General features: G+C 41.1%; 1 protein-coding gene across 14 annotated transcripts in view; it reads right to left on the bottom strand.

Moving 5' to 3' along the window:
- The window catches only part of adgrl2a (adhesion G protein-coupled receptor L2a), a 90969-nt gene extending 84606 nt beyond the window's left edge, over positions 1–6363 (bottom strand). For 3 of the 14 annotated variants that reach the window (XM_085382254.1, XM_085382252.1, XM_085382261.1), the window contains exon 1: positions 5202–6356. The gene's annotated coding sequence lies outside the window, so the exon portion shown is untranslated. Of the gene's footprint in view, positions 1–5201 lie in introns of all 14 variants that reach the window. The other 11 variants (XM_085382256.1, XM_085382257.1, XM_085382258.1 and 8 more) reach the window with 8 other exon arrangements.
- Between the last annotated feature and the right edge of the window lie 14451 nt (positions 6364–20814).

The raw sequence follows: 20814 nt of genomic DNA, 5'->3' as shown, positions 1-20814 counted from the left end.
AATTGAACAGACAATTATTTTGTTGATTAGCTTAGTTTTTAGCAACTTACCATGCCTGTGATATTCCTCTGAAACTCCCAGACCAGACGCTCAACTCCATCTGACTTGGCAGCTACGTTACAAGAACAAAGCTTCTGCACTCCCTAACTACATACTGTAAAATAAAATATCATGAAAGAAAACCACCGCCTAAACAAATAAACGTATAGAATAAAATATGCAACGATGGGGGCGGTAAAAAAAAAAGCAGAACAAAACATGTATTTGGCAGGACTTTAGCTGCAAATAAGGAAGTGCACCGTTTATGGGAGTGGATCTACCTGCAGGTCACTTTGACTTTTTAGAGTATTTTAACACTGGAAACACTGCTGTGTGTTTTTGATGGATTCCAAAATGCTTCAGTGTATCGTTTTCTGAATCATCTCCCAGTAGATCAATATCCAAACACTTAAGAAGAACTCTAAAACCAAATATTCTCACATCTTTTTCGCTCATTTTTCATCCACTGGAGAAACAACTACTGCTTTTTTAGATATACATATATATGTATTAGTTTTAGTTCAGTGTTTCTGTTCCCTACAGATTTCTTTAAGAGGGTCCCGGTTCACTAGACTGCTAAACAGTCAACAACAAACAGGTACGTAAATAATTTGGTATATTTAAAATACAGCCCCAGAAGCAAACGCAAATAAAAGCGCTGCCACTCAAACGAGTAAAATTATATTGAAATGTCAAACTCGACTTACCATTTTTGTTCGCTGCAAGAATGTCGGCTTGAATATACTGGAGAACATCCATATCCCATTGTTAAAAAAATAAAGAAGCAACTTTTCTTACTTGCAATGAGTCACAATTGTCAAGGACAGCAGCCTATATGGAGGAAATATATTGCTCTGCTGTGTTTACCCACACCATCCCTAAATAAGAGCCCTGTCTTGTTGGAAAAGGGGCTTTTAAATGTGGATGTGCTTCGCTCGCCTATAATCCAGCCGAGACATTACTCCTTCCCCTGGCAGACGTCCGCAGATCCCCCCTCTCTCCCAGCCAGGCCTTGCTCTCCGCTGCTATGGCAGAGCCGCAATAACTGCTGTTTGCTTAGAGCCTTGCCTCCCAAGTTCTCCTCTGTCACACTGAAATTGAATATTTTCCCAAATAGTGTTGCAGCTGTGCACAGATAAGGACAAGTCCTGTTCACATAGCACAAAAATGAGACTGTGTGTGAGTGTGTGTGTGAGTGTGTGTGTGTGTGTGTGTGAGTGTGTGTGTGAGTGTGTGTGTGTGTTTCAACCTTCTTCAAATTACAATAGGAATAAATGTAACAACTTATATATAAAAGCATCAAAAATAACCACAATGTCAGGTCTGAAAATTAAGAAAAAATATTTTTAAATAATAAAAAAAAACATAATTTATTTGCAATCTCGCTTTTTATACCTCTAGAGATTAATATAAAAATGTTTTTTTTTTAAATCACAATTTGTTGATCAAATTTCCACCCAGTGATCTCTTGGCAGAATTTTCTTTCACTTCTCTGAGTGACCTAAACACACGTTGCTAATACGAGCAGTGTTTTGAACACATTGTAAAAAAAGGCAAACAGAACGGCGTGCTACGCCCAGTCATCTTGTGACCAGAGGACACACAAAAAAGGAGATTTTATGACCCAGTTTTGCACTTTGCACGGCCTTATCTCCAAATACCTTTCATAAAAAGAGATGCCAGATAAGCTAAGGGAGACTGCCACTTAGCCAGTGCAGACAAACCATCGTGACATCTATCGGCTAACGCTCATGCTGTTTCTTGTCATCAGACTTTGAATGGAGCCCTACTTTCCACTCCCAGAGTAATGTTCTGCTAGGAAATTATTTAGGCAAGCAGAAAGTTTCACCTGCCATTTCAGGGGCACCGAATCCCCCCGCTGCACCAGAGGCCTTTGGCAAGTGGAAACAAATGTTTCACAAAATGGCAGGGAGGGGAACACACTAGCGCACTAGCGTTTTACTGATTGCCAATCGTAAAATAAAATCAGTCATGAAAGGGGAGGTACACTGGCCCACCAAAGCCCTGCACATTACATCAAATTTGCCATAGCTTTCTTTTACAGCCTTGTTTATTCCCTTTAATGGCAAGCAGTTATCCGCACAGTATGACTCCATGTAGGTGGTTAAGGCAAAAGAAAAGATTGCATCTGAAAACACAAACCCACAATTCACACGCCAAATAAGCAATGGGATGTAAATCTAACTCCCTGCAATCCTCTTCTGCTGACACACTCAAAGCCTCCATCATTTCTTTTATTATTTGGGGGGTGGATTATGCTGTGGAGCAGCTAGCACATCATTTGCAACAACAACTACACTTTTAAATTGGTCATTGTTCCTTAGCTAACAAAGACTCTGATGCGCAGGAAGGGCAGCAAAGATGGGCTCACACGAACGAAGAGCATCCTGACAGTGCGAGGCTGGCACAAGCTATCCATGCAGCCACAAAGCAACCTTTAAATCAGTCGTAGTGGCTCGCCAATCGCAGGCTCACATCCACACTCATGACAGAGAGACACAAAGCAAAGTGAGCAAATGCCACCACCGGTCAGCATGTGCAAGCTCACAGTGAATAAAATCGATAACAAATTACCTTAATAAAACCAGAGTGGAACAAGTCTGGCTTGTTGGGATATTAGAAAAAATCTGGACAGGCAATGAAGGCTGCGTCATTTCTGTTTAATCCACACGTCAAATATCCAAAAAGCTCAGCTGCTGTTCTGAGGAGGGGACCATCCCAGCAGAAAATGGAGCTAGAGTCCATAATGTGGCAAATTTGGATGTGTTCACACCCACTCGCCCTTTCACACTCGCTCGAGAGCCTTGCGTTCTATGACAGCGTGGTATACCAAAGTTTACTAAGGAGTGATATGTCTCCCTCAGACCCATACAGGAGTGTGCCGGGCTCTATTGATCCGCCAGTGGAGACGAACATGCAAGCGAATAGAGGCAATGTGGGGCTCTGGCACATCAAGAGCAGCTTCAGTTCTTTGAAACCGGACGCACTTCCATTCAAACGAGGCTACAGACTGAAAAAGGTGCTCTCATACTGGTAAACTACTCATAATAGCCGGGCTTAAGATATCAAGCAACGACATCTGAGAAGACAGTCTCCTTCTTTAGGACGCATTCACAGGTAGATTACATTATTTCCACTGAGTGTAGATAGACCTGTATTTCTTTTCAGACTCCCACACAAAATCACACAATTTTATTACTACTTTAACCAAGAATCAAACATCGCCAGCATTTATACATTTTGAATTTCGTGTCATTTTCATCCCCCATTGTTTACTATAACTGACTCACTGTGAGGATGCCATGGCACGTATGTTATATGCAAGATGTCAGAGGGACGTGTGCACAAGAAGAATGGAGAAAGAAACTTGAGTTTTACTAGCTCACACACTCATTCTGAAGCCTTTCAGGATCAGCCAAAACCAGTGGCAGAATATATGACTCCTTCAATTGTGCAAGGACCACTTTGATATGCTAATATGTTCCTTCCAAACAGCTGGAATTTGCACTCACATTAGCCTAATTTTACCTTTTTTTTTAATACAAGTACAAGGCAATGGAATCATCATCACAATACTAAAAAAAAAAGTATTCAGGGAGCAGCAGCCATGCTTCTTATAAATTCCTTAAATTTCAACACTTTTTTATTGAGAGTATGGATTTGTGGAGAATATGAGAAGATGAACAATAACTTTGCAATTAGGTTTATTTTGTTTCTCATTTGAAAAATTATCTAAGAATATACGAGGCAAAAGGGGGGGGAAAATCCTCTTTTACTCTAACTCTATAACCCGCTATGGACAAGTACGTATACGTGAGAATGTGTTGTGCAGATATATTAAAGACAGACATGAGGGACATCTATGGACAGTACTCCAGGCAGGAATTCGAAGGTCTGTCTCTCGCCTTCTTAAGGTTAGTCCTGAACCCCCCCAAAAGAGAAGAAGATGAAGAAGAAAAAAACTGTGGGCATGTGAAGTCTGCTGGAGCTAAATTTAACCCAATCCTCTGATCGATCACTGAAGATTGCTGCTCCGCTCCAGGCAGCCATGCATCAGCGGTGACCGCTGTGTGTTTCTCCAGCAAAAGGAGAGGCACGCACCGCACCGCATGTGCGCGTCTCCCGCCTCCTCTTTAACACATGGTTGACAAGACACGTTCGGAATCGGTGGGCCTAAATAATAAATGCGCAGTAAAAGGATCTAATTTTTACTGCCACTCTGCGCCCACTGGGTTTGAGTTAAGTGTAAGCAAGCCAAATCAGTTCCTATTTTTTATGCTCCCGTCTTTTTATTTTTATTTCACCATTTCATTCCAACGTCACCTTCCACCCTCGGAGCCAACTGCCTCACAGGCTAGCTCTGAGGCAAAACTAATTATTACATCTCTAGTTGAGGCTCGAATTATTTTCTGTCTGTTTCTTTCTTTCGTTTTTTTTTTTTTTTTGGGACAAATAGCCTAACCCCAATTATAATGGATTAGCCCGTGAATGCTCTCCAGAAACAGGCAGACAACACTTCTCAGGTCACAGCTTCCAGCGTAAATCCCCATTCAAAGCAACAAGACCCATCAGTGGATTTAAAAAACCCTCAGTGGCCAATACCACCAGCAAAACTCCACCTCAACTTTGGAGGCATAAATCCCAATTAAATGACGCTTTACGTGTTCTGGTTCATAGAAATTGCGCTGCCGAGCCCCCCTACCACACACACACGTTCACAAACACACACACGCACTTTAAATTTGTTTCAATTCAGACGTTCAGACTCGGCAGCCGAACAAATCAATCCACATCTGCTTATGTTTTGATTAAGCACTTTTCAATTAACCACGGCACCCGTCGGTACTCCACTGCAGACTGTGTTGCTCTGGTTTTTTTTTTAAATTCATCATTATTATTATTTTAGTCTCGTTAAACTTATGGCGCCTCTATTATAATGCGAATTTCCTAAAACAACTGACTCAGACACAAAATCTGACTCGCCATCTGTCGTTTTCTAAACAAGTTTCGAAACGCAAGTTCAGAAGTGACCGAGGCAGAAGGTAAAAGTTACTATACCTTAGTTTGCAGTTTGGATGTTTCATAAGTTTTGATGGTATTAATGCGCAGAAGGAGGGGGGTAAAATAAAATCTACTCTTACCTTTCTCGAAAAGCAGTGTAGCCACGCGGGGCTTGATTGAAGACAGTGAGTAGGAAACTGTGAGCTGTATAAAAAAGATTCGTTTAAAAAATGTCAGATTGTGGAAAGGCAGTCTGATGTGAACTCCTCTGCAGCGAAGAGAGTGAGTCTGCAGGTCTCAGGCATGCTCGCCTTGTCTGGGACAGAGGCTGGCTTTCAAGCGGCAGGTCTCCTTTTCTGCCCGTACATTCCCCTGCACCGAGCGCACACTTCCATGGCACGCAAGGTGTTGCTCTGAGCTCAGTCCTAACTCATCAGCCACCTCATGCACACCTCTGAGCGGCTCATACAGTCTCGGCTCTCCCTGTGCGTGCGCCCTCACTCCCCGACGCAGCAGCAGCAGCAGCGGTAACAACAAGAGTCAAAGAGAAGCGAAGCTCGGGGACCAAAAAAACAAGGACTTGAGTGACTGAGAGGGACAGACAAGAGTGGGGCTTTTCAGTGTCTGGTGGAGGGGAGAAGACGAAGATCTCTCTCCGCTACTGTAGCCGCCGCCGGTGCTGCTCTCCTGGCTCCCCTGAATGATACTGTGTGGGGACTGGGCAAGTTTCAGCGGCTAGCCTCTGGTAAAGATCCCGCTCACAGTGTTGAGACACTTGGAGGAAGCAGCGCTGAGCGGGCTTCCAGTGAACAGCGCCAGTGCAGTTGATACCAGGCTGCCGACTGCAGGAGCTGTCTGAGCGCAGGTCTACACTAAAACCTGACATGGATTCTAGATCCACCACGGCTCGGAGTCTAGACGCATCACAGACTGTCCTCATCAACTTATCATCATGCCCGGCAGGACTGTGCTCAGCTTATTTTCCTACAGAGGGGCTATTCCACTGCATCATACAGAAAGTAAAGCTTTATTACGAGTGCAGCGCCTTCATTTTTGGCCCCACTTTTTTTCTGCTTAAAGAAGCGACACTGCCTTCCTTTTGGGTATGAGAGGCCCATATTCTGTCACAGTAGGCAGTCCGGCCTATTCAACCAATGACAGTGGAGTCATTCTACTGTAATACTACCAAGCATCAAAAGAACACGGACGTGCACACAGACCTTTTTCTCCCTCGCTCAAACCAGCCCCATTTGGACAGCACTCTGGCCCATGCAGCAGTGGTCAAGCTGCCGCTGGTGTGTAGAGCCAAGCGTGTGCGGAGCCAAGCAGTTTTTCAAATCAAGAACCTCTTCAGAGTCGTGAATGTATTTTTCCCCCCTTCTTTTTTTTCATCGCTCCTCTTTTCCTTTACATGATTCATGACACCATTCAGCAGTCAATGGATTTCTTTTCAGGCTTCTGGGACTTTGACCCTGGCACTCCTTACTGCATGCAGTATGTTATATTGGTTTTCTACATTATACTCCACTGTGGGTGAAATGCAGATTATTATACTTCATCGTGCACAGCATTTCTTTCTGTAATGAAGCTGAGCTCTGATATATGTTTTTTTCCTATTAAAACAAACAAATATATATATTTATGAAAGTTTGAAAATCTAATTATCGGCACAGCTGTTATTTGGTGTTTTTTATTAGGGCCACTTTTTGGTTTCACAATATCTAAAAATAAACACAGCTGTTTTATGTTTATATTTGAGTCTTGCTAATACTTGGAGCGTGCTGTAATCTGGTTAAGGAATGCCGTTAAACATCAGGTAGAGCGCAGGCACACACCTGGCTTCACTATGGGGAAATGTGAAGTTGAGTCATGCTTGCCAGGTGAAGGTGAACGCAGGAGAGGGGCAGACTTATGTTTTCATAAGCATAATTTTACATAATAATACAGGCCGTTTTTGCAAGGGACAAAAAAAGAGAAAACAGATGTAATAAAAGGTCATCCAGTGACAGGCATCCATATCTGGGAGAGATGTTTATTCATAAGCTGGGACTAAAAACACATGTGGTCTCTCTGGCTGCAACAGCTTAAACTGCCATTTTGCATTTGGAGTCATTTGAATATGTTTCCTCGGATTGTCAACAGAGGGCATTAGACTTGTATTATTATTATTATGAATGTACTCAGTTCACTGAATTGTAAAATGCACAGCACTATAGATTACAAACAGGCAAAGATAGGATTTTTCTGTTTGTTTGTTAATGACAGTCTTGCTGGCGTATGATCCCCAGTCAGTTTCTTGACCAGCGCATAAATTGTTCATGTGCAATTGTTAATGAATAACTGTGATGTAATCATATCCTGCAAAGGTAGCAGACTATTGCACGTAATCACTCACCAAATGGCGCATGATACCTGCTGGCTCTTACTCAACCCAGACACGCCGAGGTGAAAAACAACATCATAATTATCAAAGCCTTTTCAAATATCAAGTATATACTGTTAATCAACCAAAACTGAAAATGTTAATGTGTGTTTGCAGCATAGTAAATAAGTAACTACCGGTTCTTTTCCTGGCCTGGAGGAATAAACTTTCTGAGATAATGGAAAAACCTTTGGAGTCCCTTTGGCACGTGGCAGGAATTTCATTCCCTCCTGGGTTTGAAAACAGGGCAACTCGTAATGTCAGTCCTCATATTTTTAGTCCTTTTGCTGAATGTAAAGTGGGATTAGGGAAGATATTAATATTGAATTATATACTAAATAACAGCACAAAATGTAAGCATTTAAAGTATTCCCCGATCAAATAAGGCAACAGGTTAAGTCGGTCGCTGGGACACTTGTTTGAAATACCTGAGAAATCCCTAATGGAAATCTATTTGTTTGACACCGACTGACTTCCACATGGGAATCTTTTCATAAACAACAGCTTTATTAATAACCTCTCCAAAGCAAAGAAGAAGCAAGGATCAGAGCTGGAATCATTTCCACGAAGAAAAATTCAGGTTTTGTTGATATGCACCAAAAACAGACAAATTCAGTACAGGATGCAGTTTTTCTCCTTACTGTCCAGTCACGCTTAATGACTTGGTTGACAGAGATGTAGAATGTCTCCCAGGACTCTGACATGTTCTGAAGCTCTCCAACACGCTTACTGCAACGATCACAAGATTGTTTGAAATCTCCAACAGTCGTGTTAACTTTGATCTTGAAGTTTGAACACCGGGTGATGTCGGTTCAGTTAAAATGACTCATCATGAGGAGCTTATCCAGCTTGTAGGTTCCGTAGGGGAAAATGTATAATTAAATAGTAATCTCAAAAATTCCCTGCTTTGGAACACCAGATCAATGAGCTTGCATCTTATGGAAAGTTAGCATTCTTTAGCCATTTTGTTAAGATTCTTAACACTGTTAATCAACAATGATAGAACTATCTACATATAAATACTGCTATATTGTATATAAGGACTGAATAGTTTCAGTTTTTATCTGTTACAATGTATCTCATGGTACATATGTATCACTATTATATTTAGAATGATGGAACAAATGTAAGTAATCGGGATATTTTGATAAATTGTGGTTTATTACTTTTTGTTCACTGATATGATAAAAAAGAGGACGCACAGCTAGTACAACTGTGAGGTTTTCGCTTCAGTGAAAATGACGTCAGACACTTCAGGCAGACCTAGGTTATCCATGTTGAGAGCCAACATGTCATCCCGTTTCCCATGTGGTTCCTCGATCGCTTCGTAACCTTCAGTTTTCACTTAACAAAGCTTATTGGTTCTTTCCCAAAATATCTGCACATGATTGGCACCTCAGGCACACATGACCAGTCACAAGACCGCTGCTGATTCCAACAAATCCGTGTCCTTTAATGATGATGGACAAAGACTTGGCCAAGCTACATGCTCCCGAGCACGTCTACCCTTGATCATTTATGTTTTCGGTGTTCTTTTTATCTCATTTTATTAGATTTACTTGGGACGGACCCTGATTTACAGTCCTGTGCAAAACACTTTTAAGCATTTTGGATGTTTACATTTTTATTCAATCATGTAGGATCATCAAAGACGTCTCTGATCTGTTCCAAATTCATTCTGCGGCACGACAATGACCCCAAGCATACAGCCGCAGTCGTTAAGTGACAAGAATAATTAGAGGTCTTGCGACAGAGTCCTGATGTCAACATCATGGAGTTAGTCTGGGATTACACGAAGAGACAAAAGACGCTGAGGCAGCCTTAATCCACAGAAGAACTAAAGCGAGTTCTCCAAGATGCTCAGAACAGCCTACCTGCCAAGTGTGTCAGTGTGTGCCTACAGGAAAGGGAGCATGTGTTAAAGGCAGTGGGTGGTCAAAGCAAAATTTGACTTGATTTGATTTCTCTTCTTTTTAACTGCACATCAAGCACGAATTGATAAACACTAACACGCACTAACTGTGAGTGCATTACATCAGAAGTCTCTATCACAGCTTTGTGTGAAGACACCGGGATGTTGAGGTGACAAAAACAAGTTCCAATTAACTTCCTTCTGTAATTACAGCATCATTTAGACTTGCTCGTTTGCTTTTACCCAAATCGTTAGAGTGCGGATAAAAGAATCAGCTTTAGTAAACCAAAAGAGGTTTCCTTCCAATATCCTTTTTCTCACATCTCTTCCAACCACTACAGATGAGAAGTTCAAAGTGAAATTTTGGATACGTGAAATGTGAACTAGTAATGTTTCTTACCCCGATTCGTTTGCATGAATCTGTTCCAAATCAAGTGAAACTCCTCCTGACTCTGTATTCTCTCATCAATTTTGTAAAGCTGGCTTCAGTGGTCTCACTGGATATCAAACTCTTGGAGTAGACTCGTAATCAAAGAAGGCCTCCCTCCACAGTGGAGCCTTGGTTAATATTTATGTAGCCACGGGCAACCGTGTAGCTTGGAGTTTTGACCTCACTTCTGCAGCACCTTGAGGTGTCTCCCTACGTCTGCTTGAACTGAGAGCAGAAGTGGGACTAAGAGGGATTCTCAAAAAACTGAAGTTAGATTGTTTAGCAGCTTTTAAAAAGTGTGCGTTAGAATGTTGCAATATTCGACCTTTTCAAAGGCAGATTTTTAAATTGTCACAGAATGGAAAAGACTCCTGGGAATGAAAACAGGAATGAAGTCAACCAGAACACACAAGCATCCTTTGAATATAATGCAGCAGCCTTCATTAACAGACCTTCTACTAGTGTGACAAATGATAATGTCTCTCTTTGAAATGGTTAATTTTCAAAGAGCTTAAAGCTCTCCACTGAAATTTGATCCTTGCATGTATGGATTCAGCATGACTTTTTTTATGAGGGTCAAACTCACCTTTTAAGATTGCTAATGTGACCTCAGTAGGTGCCATGAAGTTTTAAACAGGGCAATAATATTACTCACCGTGATGTTCCTCAAACTAGAAAGTGCCGTGCGACACTCGGCTTTATTTTGTTTTTACTTTGTGGTTTGGGTTAATTAAAAATGAATGGATTACCATACGTTAATGAAAGCTTGTTTTATGCCTTTTTAATTTGCCTGCTGACAGCTTTTGAGTGTTTTTCTCAAGGCTCATATTTTGTGTTAAGTACATTATCAGTGGGGTATTTACACCACCGTGCAACCGCGCCCGAGTCAATAATTAATAAAAGAGTATGACTGTTGTTTTAAATCAATACAGTTTTGTTTGTCTTTTGCGACTATTTTTTTTCTTTTCATTAAACAAACCCAAGAAAGGCAGCTTGAGAAATCTCTTAATAGAAGTCAACATGTTTGTGCTGAGAGCTGGCACACCTAGGAGAAACTTATCAAGTCCCCATGAATGATCTCACCATTTTGCTCAAATTTCAGTTATTTAATTACTTTGTGTGTTCAAAAAAAAGAAAGAAATGCTGCTGAAGTTGCCTCCCTCCCCCAGCTCCCCCTTAAAGAGACTTATAATTGACCCAGCAGACAGGAAGCAATTAAAAAGAAGTCTAAAAAGAAGTGAAACACATGAGGGGCTTTGAGATCAAATTTTGACAAAGGGAAAAAGAAAATTCTCATGCAAGCATGTTGGGCTCTGGCTTGCACAACTGTCACATGAGTTGACTTTTAAAAGACCACGTTACATAAACAAATCATTTTAAAGCAAACTGTGTCACGGAGTAAACATTAAGGAATCGTAGCACCCCTTAAACTCTGTCCTGCTATCAGACCGTCTAAAAAAAATACACTTTTTGATATAAAATAACCCTTTTGCTCTTTTTGAGGTTTGATATATGAGAGACACGCGGGTTTAAACAAGCACATGGGAGCAACAGATATAGGTGAACGATCTCTATTCAAATGTTTTATATGGAATCCTAGCCAAGTGGAAACAGATGTGCTTCACTTGTGACGTATAAAAAATGATATATGGTCACCAGTAATATAGTTCAGCAGAGGCCAGCAGTTCCAATTTGCTTCACTTTGCTGCATGGTACTCTGCATTCTGTAAATGTGGACATATTTTTTAAACAAAAGTTGCAGGGTTTGAGCTGCGAACCTTAAAAAAAAGAAAAGAAAGGACTCGGCTGAATGAAAAATCCATTTAATTGTGATTGCAAAGCCTTCGGAGCTAACGTTTGTTTTTTGCTATGCCCAATTTCTGTTTTCACAATCACAATTCATCAACTTTCATTATTATCATTTAAAACATTTCTTTTTTCACCTTAGAAGTTTTCAGGGAAGGCTGCAGTACTTTTTGCATGGTAGCCCAGCTATTCTTCAATTGTTTCCTGTAAAGTTTTTGAATATATGCGAAATTTTCACACAGCGATAGAGACTCCAAATGTGTTTTGAACAATACAAAAAACAAACCAATCTGGAAGAAAGTTTAGCACTAAATAAATAAGAGTTGTTCATTTTCACACATTTCCAGGAGCTACTTCGCTTAGTCTGGGTTCTGTTACCACTGGCTAAACAGCTGCACCGTGATCCACATACAGACACAACGATGATCTTCCTGTGGCTGCTGAGAGGACAACAAAGTCTAAAAAGTCCCGATGAAGAGGGACAGGTCAGTGTGAGAGGAGACAATGCTTCAAAATCTCCATTTACCTGGACAGACAATAATAGAAATCAACTTTATTAGTGAACTGTGCAGAGGATAATCTGTTGGCGTTAATACCCTCTAGCATGAGCAGGAAACGCCCGCAATTGTTCTCTCTAATTAAGATGAATACTACCCTACAAAGACAGAGGAAAATAAGTGACCTCACCAGTCCCTTTAGAGGTCAATAATCTTTCAGAATAATTGCCTGAAATTTTAATTGAAGCAAAATCTTACTTAAGCATTCATCATTGTGGACAGACATTCCTCCCTTCAATTTTGCGTTCTTATTAATTCAGCTAATTTAAAAGTAACTACTTTGTGCCACTATAAAGGAACACAATTATAAGTTTTAAATACATATAGCTTATTTCCATAAAACATTACTGTTCTAAATACAGAGGCTGCTCACCAAGGCATAAAAAGATGGCCAAATTTATGCTGCCTATTGCCTCAGATGCTTAAACTTATTACTAAGTCAACAACCAGTGTCGAAGGTTTTTCAATTTGTCAAAACTTGCACATATGACTAAACAAATTGCTCTTGAGGGCTGATTACTTTTTAAAGGTGGGCTCCCAGTCACACGCTTCAAGAAACACATGCTGTGTGCAAATGCGCAAGGTCGTATGTAAATGTAACAAAATCGTATCCTTTAATACACGTCCCTAATAGGTCTGGAACGGCACCAGTCGCAGCCATTCGAACTGTTTATTAAGCCAAATTAGTCCGAATGAAATCTTTCCAAGCCGATCAAATAGTTTGCTTGATTAGTGGTGTGTTCATCCTGGCACACTGAAGAACAGATGAATCCAAAAGACGAGGAAAGGCAACTCTAATTTCTGAGGACAATGAACTAAATTGTTCTGTCCCAATTTCTCAAGAGATACTTTGTAATCATGGTAAATTATTGCTGCATGGTAAAGTGGGAAAAGAACAATAGCAGTTGTTCCAGACTTTCTGTGTGTTTGCACAAATAAAGAGATATTTCAAAGATTTTAAAAATAAAAGTTCCATTACAGCACACGAGACTGTTGGGAAATGACAGTCTGCATGGAAATGTTGGGTTTTTTCCTTTTATGCACTGGCAAACAAGAACACATCATCATTATCATCACAGATCCACTAATGGCTGATTACAGTTGTAGTTGGTCAGGACTGCTCGTTTGTTTGTGTGTGTCATCTATCAAATTATTGTATGCCTATAAAATGTTAATATATCAATATCCATATAACATGTCAGTGTGGGATGCTAATATAAAGGATAGTGAAAGTTAAGCTCTGTGGCACATGACATAAAATTAACCCCATTTTTCCATTTCAAAATTCTGAGTTTCTGTCTGTCTGATGCAAAAGGAGAAGCTAAAGGTCTCAGCATCTGCACAGCCTCTTACCTATTGTGCTTTGACCTGCCTCATGCATTGAATTTTCTCTTGTGAGCCTGTGTTACAAACTCTGTGTGGGTGTGTTTTTTCCACAACTGTTCTCAATAGCAAACCTCACAGAAGTAACCTTCAGAAAGATGCTACTTCATACCGCTTCCTTTTAAGCCACCTCGAATTTGTCTGCATTAGGGTTCGCCAAAGAGGAGAAATTAGTCAGTGATGTCAGGACTAACATAAATACTTCTCACGAAAGAAGCAGAATAAATAGGGGTCAGCATAATAAATGCAATAAATGTTCCACAGGCAAGAGGAAATGGAAAAATGGAAATGTGCAATGGATCCCATTCATATTTCAGACGATGGGATAGGCTTGCCATGTTTAACCTAACGCTGGGATATTTGATTAACTGTGTTAATCATTTCCCATCTGCACTGGGCCCCTGTCTCTGCCTTTTGATTAAATTCCGACTAGTCTTGCATTGTTCATTATGTGTACTTGTCAAATAATTGACTGCTTGCAGGCAAAAAAGGAATGTACGGCTTTCAATCTTGATGAGGAAGTGCTTTAATATCATGTCATTCACTTTGCATGTCCAGGAGATGAGTGGAAGGCACAGGAACGAGTGCATCCCCGGTGGAACCTCAGGGGTAGAAAGGTTATCGGGAATTTGGTCCAGCTGCTTTTCGACAAGTTTTTTGCCCCTAAGGGTCACATCCAGGGTCAAACACACACAGACTTTTCTGTGAGTTATCTGTCTCAGTATGTATGGAGAACACATGACAGGAATTCAGTTCTCTCCGATGACGGGGGTGTGATAGGCAATGGGTAATGTTAATTAAAACATCTTTAAAAGGTAATTTATGTGTGCTGGTTGGCATGCTGTTTGTGTAATATATTTGCTATTTTTCAGCAAATGCAGACTGATTATTGACGTGCTCCATATAGATTTCCTGAATGGAGACATGAATAATGCCATTTCAGGTGTCAACTTTTTATATTCAAGACTTTCTAATGCAACCCTCCTTTTTAATTACTTCACAGCACTAGTGAATCAAATCATAAAGCTGTCAGCCTCCACTAAGAACGCAGACCTGCTGCGATAATGATACCTGACTCAAATGACAGCTCCGTGCTGTGTTATTCCTGGGGTTAAGGGTGTGTAACTCCAGGCTCTTCAGCATTGTCTTTGCTCCCAGTCTTAATACAGCCTTGTTTCTGTCGCCCTTAAGAACGAGGCGTTCCACTCTCTATGCATATGCAGCGAGCTGACAGCCGCTCTTTTTCCTCCTCAAGGATAAACTCGACCATTCGACGCCATTAGCCTTGTAACATAAGTAAAACTCTGCTGAAGTGAATGGGAGGAATAAAAGACAGTGGGAAGGGTTTATGGTCATGTAAGGCCATTTTGCAATCCTGTTATGAGCCACATCTGTGTGAATAATTTATTCCTAAAACGCTTGTTTCCAGCAGTCTCAGTCAAATCACTTCATTGTGGAAGTGAAATGAATTTACTTGCATGGCTCCACAAGAAGTGCCTAATGATAGACTTTTAATATTATGCCCCTATTGTTGTCACACTATTCACTGTCAAATCTACAAAAGGGACGGGATTTAATTAAACAACTACTTGTGGATTTCATCTCCATAGCTATGGCAACATCCTAACATCCCTTGCCAGACTGCAGGTTTGTTCTGCATCACGTTTCATTCATCTCCACTCAAACTGCTGCCGCAGAGATCACAGAGAAGCCGGTTTCAGTTAGAAGCTAGCGCATTTATGTGGCTAATGATATGCTGTTGACAGGAAAACAGCTAAGAAGTTCATCCTCATTACTGTGTCCACGTTAAAGAAGCACTGGGCTTCAGATGCTGCTGGCTCTCAAAATGAAGCCAACAGTTTCACAGCATTTAGATTAGTAAATATGTCTGTGTGTGCGGGAGGTTCTCCACAAATTACTAGAGTGAACCTATAGGTCACCGCTTTGCCATGGTAAACATAAGCCGCTAGAATTGAGCTCAGGAGCTTTCCCACCATCTCTCCGAGGTGGCAAAGGCTCAGCCACCGCTGCATTCTTGTGTGTCTTACCATTAAAACCCAGTGAATACCCCGGCGACAATGGTCATGTGGTCAATGTGGAGGCGGCGGTGTAAGCGGCTCAGACTTGGGCAAAGGGTGATCACTGGAATGGACTCATTAAGTCACAGCTGTTGTGTTTTGAACAATGAGGCCAGGGTGCTTCTCAAACCTCTCCGGCACCCAAACATTGAAACCTCAGCTGAGGATGTTCTGCGGGGTGGGGGGGAGAGTCGACAAAAGAGGGAGGCCTGAGTAAAAGCAATTGCATCTTTGTCTCTGAGAGCTTAGTAAATATTTATGTGTTTTCTGTCCATTCTGTGTCTGGAAACGAGTGTGAGGACATAGGAAGGTCTTATTTGAATAGGCTTCCACTTGTGTGTCCTTGTTCACAGACACCAAAATAACATGACGACCATCAATGGAGGAAAGCCTGCTCAAACAAAATGAAATATTTTATTTATTTGCCCCATTCTCTGTGCGGATATCTCATCTGGCTCAAAGTGAGAGTTGCCTTTGAATACACAGGGACAGTTCATCTGATGCTGCATGTCGCCACAGTAAGAGGAAGCCAGAAAAGCAAAGCCAGTGACCTCTCTAAGGTTTGGGGGTCTCAAACTATAACACCCTTCCTCTCCTAACAAAGCAGTCCCCTGCTGCTGCAGCCCTAGTAGTGAGGTGCCAGCACCATTGCAGTAGATTGGATTAGAAAGATGGCTAACTGTGAGATGGAGCCTAAGCTCACCACCAGTCCCATTTCTCATGTAAATGCCACAACAGTTCACGGCGCTCGATATAATAGAATGGATACAACACGGTTAAAAGTTCCTTTGTCTGAAAAATTACTAGCTGTGACATCGGTTGGCCGAGATCTTTTTCTTTTTTAAGTTCTCCACTCTGAAGCACTGGGAGTGCCTGGGAAACAACCAGAGAAATGAGTCCTCGACTCATGTCATACTGTATTAATCTGCTAGTGTTTTCTTAGAGTAGAGGACTCTTGATTTGTTCTGTTTCCTTTTCCCTTTCGTTGGAGTCGGCAGTGTTTGTTTTGGAGCTGACAGCTGACGTTTTAGGATTCCGGAAGCGAGCCCACCAGCAGTCATGAAATCTTAACCTGTAACAACAAAGTTACTTCAACACAGCGTTTATACTACTGGCAACAATGACAGTTAAAAACACGCTGGCAAGTTTAAGTGTAAACTTCTGTTTTATTCTAGCCTCTCACGTACGGTTGAAAGGATGTGGAAAGCAAAGCGTGAAAAAGAGGCTACATAAACAGAGAGAGTGGGTGCTGGAAGAGCCAGAGAGGCTCAGGTTCAGGTCACCAAATCAAAGAATTCACACCTTGTCACCTCGGAAGCATGAGTAAAGAAACCGAGTCTCCAGATGACAGAGGAGCTAACTCCCACTTAAATATTTATTTGTGTTTAGCGGATACCCTCTGCTTCTTCCCAGGTGAGATCTGGCGTGTGAGATCCCCACTGCATGTCTTCACATGACCTCTCTTCACTCAAGATCTGTGTCATATTTTCCCGAGTTCGACCTGGATCCGATCACCAGAAGCCGGCAGAGCGGTTAGTCCTGTGAAAAAATAATTAAACTCAGGGGTTTCACATGTAATTGTCAAAACAAATTAAGGGGCCTTGTGCGTCTCACTATGTTATTTAAAAAAAGAGACAGAGAGCGAGACCATTGTGTGTGCTCTTTCTTTTCTAACTTACTTTAAAACAAAACTGGATCACTCTTTTTGTTTTTTTAAGTAATCGCAAATGTTCTCCACCACATGCCCTCGTGCTTCCTCATATTCCCATGCTGAAACCTTTCTAAATCCCCTCAAACTTGTAGTTTGTTTAAAGTGAGGAGCAATGTGATAAGACCTCTCCTGAGAGGCGAGAGCCATTTCAGTCAGCTGCCGTTTCAGTTAGGTGCACTGGTGTGTATTGGTTAAGCTGGTATTGGACCATCTCAAATTTGCCCCTTGGTGTCAGATAAGCGCACGCCCCCTTCTACCCACTCTCTAGACTGATCCCCCCCACTCAACCCCCTGCCAATCCAACCCTCGTACATAGACACAAAAGCACACATGCACACACGCACTCCCCACACAGCTGTTTCCCTCCTCTGGGGGACTGTCAGGGCCAACTGTGCAGCCACTGAAATGAGCTGCTAATCCCTGTACAGACTCCCGAGCATATTACAATGCGCCAAGCCATCGGTCCATCCGCCACTGTGCGAGCACGAGCGATTAGTCGCTATGCATGCATGTATATGTTTAGGCGTGTGTCAATCCGTTTGAGTGCCAGCTGCATAAAGCAGCGTTTCTTCACGAGAGGCTGAAAATTATTGTTGTTCTTCTCCTATGTGACCTTGGTAATAGCTATATATCTGCTTGCCGCAGTCTCTAAGAGCACAACCAATTGCCATTTCAGGAAGAAGATTCCACTTCTTCCCAACAAGTGTTTCAGCCTCCGCTCTTTCCCTTTCATTGGAGCAAAGTCATTATTGGTGCTTATGAAAGTGAAATGAATGCGAGCGTAAGGGGATGGATGTGAGGTCATGGCCTCGGGGTCTGTGGGGAGTGAGGATGCATAAACTCATCACCTCGCGCTGATGGAAGCCCGCTCACCTCAAACGACACGTTTGTTCCTCTCCGCTCATTGCTTCTTTTGGTTTTTGTCCTCACCGCACACCCGAGCGCAAAAGTATGAGCAATCTAGCCTCAAATGGTGTTCACAAAAAGCCATAAATAGAACATTTGAAGAAAATTCAGTGTGATTACCCGAAATCAATATTATAAGGAAGTGGAAACGCAGTCTGAATATCAAAGGCCAGAACAGCATGCCTTCCCTTTAACATTTCTCGGGTTTAATTGCAAAGGTGAACATTTCTTTGAATCTGTTAACATTGTTATCGTGGAACTTTTGTGAAATCATGCATTTTTAAAAAGGAGAGCTGATTTAAATCCCCAAATAAGAACTGAAATATTCATCAGTTTGATTATGCTTGCCCTTCGATGAGCTAATCAAACTGATAGACTGAGGAGTCTAAGGAGCCTCTGCATTAACTCCATAGGTGCAGCAGTTTTACATCAAGTTGGCCAAGCTTCGTGGATCTTTGATTGACTGTCCTGTACCAAAAATGATGCAAGACAAATCTAAAAAAATATTACATACACGATTCCATTAATCAATATCACTTATCGATAGATTCCCTATTGATTCTCTTACAGATTCTGACTGGTTCCACTTTGGCTTTGTGCAAATGAATCCCATGCTGTGTGGACAAATGTTTGTGCTAAGGTACTTATTATACATGCTACACACTTAAAAGTAATCCAGTACATTACTTCATTACTCCCAGGAGAAAGTAATTAGTTGCACTACTCGTTACATTACTGTCGCGACACAAAGCAAATTGTCTTATAATTAGCAGTTAATAGTGTAAACCTGTAGGCTACAGCCCCACGCACCAACACAAATCCCTATCCTGATGAGGACACATGGTCTTTCTATCTTTAGTAGTTGGGCATGAACACAAAGCTGAACAAAACTAGCACTAAGAGACTTTAAACCGATCGCCATGGTGATTCTACGGTAGAAAAATGAACAGGTAGAGATGGAGGCTGCAGCCGACAGCTCATCAGTTTGGGATCTGTTGAAGTTCAGGTTCTGGCTGCTGGGCTGAGGTCAGCGTTAACTCAGCTTTCATGTCACTCTGGGTTCTTGATCAGCTGAGCATTAGCACGCTGTACAGCTTGCAAAGGAGTTGAATTAGCAGTATAAAGACTGCACCATTATATTGTATATGACTGACATCATATCCAAGCATCAGTGTTTCCTCAGTCTAAATGGATTTTTAGAATAATGGACATTTTTTTAAAAACTATCTCCCAAACATCAGGTGCTACTTTTCTCACTCAAAAAACAAAACAAAAAAAAATTGGTCTGCTAGTGGAGAGTAACACTAGAGTGCACTAGACTGGAGACTAGTATTACTAGTAGTGGATTAAATAAAAATAAATACACCCAACTTTACCTGACATATTGAACATTACATAATTTTCCAGTACACTGTTAAAAAAACATCTTAAAAAGACGGTAATATTCTGGCAGCTGGGGCACCAAAATACTACCGTAAAATAACAGAAAATAACTTCCTCATAAAAATACGGTTATTTCCAGTAATGACAATACAGTTTGTTGCGCTAATTTTACCTGGGATCTTGACTTTCCAAGTGATTTTAAACATGTTAATGTGATTAAACAATGAAATTATCTATAAATAGGAAAAAAAAACAAATCCTAAAAAAAATAATATTCCGGCAGCTGGGGCGCCAAAATACTACCGTAAAATAACAGAAAATAACTTTCTCATGAAAATAAAGTTATTTTCGCTAATGAAAATAGAGTTTGTTGCGCTAATTTTACATGGGATTCTGCCTTTTCCAAGTGCTTTTAGACATTAAATTAGGAACATTTTAACGTGATCAAACAATGAAATTACCTATAAACAAAGTGAATACGTAAATGTACAGAAATATACAGTTAAATAATAATGGATTGCATGCCCTGGGACAGAGGCGAGGCTGCCATATCACACCATCGGCCCCTCTGGCCATCACCAGTAGGTGAAGAGTCTTGACCACGGACACAATACCGAGAGTGTCCAAGCCGGGGCTCGAACCGGCAACCTTCTGACCACAAGGTGAACTGCCAACTCTTGAGCCACGATCGCCCTGAAGAGCAATGATAATAATACTTATGTGATGTAACACAAGCTTATAGGAATCATGTTATATACTTTTCCATAGCATTACATTTGAATTCAACAGTTCGATCTTTCAAATAACGGACAGATATTTGTGAAACCATGATACATTTGTGAATCTGTATCTAAATATGCATATGTACAGACAGATACATTTAATAATCATGAAAATTATGTTTTATTAAGTTACAGTGATTTAACATTAATTTACATTTGAAATGTGAAATCAGTCTATTTACGTAACTTTAATGATATTCTAGAAGAACAAAACTGTAAAATGCAGTAAAATACTTTCATATTAGGATGTTTTCCTACAGTGCAGCCGCGACCTTGTGGTTGTTAGTTCACATTCATTGACCGATGCTTAGCATCATGTTATTATGTGTCCCAACATCCAATGGCATGTCACATTGTTTTCATGGACACCCTCACCCCAGGTG

This window comes from Rhamphochromis longiceps, linkage group LG15 (assembly GCF_057381845.1).
Source record: "Rhamphochromis longiceps isolate RC_006_pf linkage group LG15, R_longiceps_female_GT1.1, whole genome shotgun sequence".
Classification (NCBI taxonomy): Eukaryota; Metazoa; Chordata; class Actinopteri; order Cichliformes; family Cichlidae; genus Rhamphochromis; species Rhamphochromis longiceps.
The sequence above is the reverse complement of the archived record's forward strand: the minus strand, read 5'-3'. Positions and strand labels throughout refer to the sequence as shown.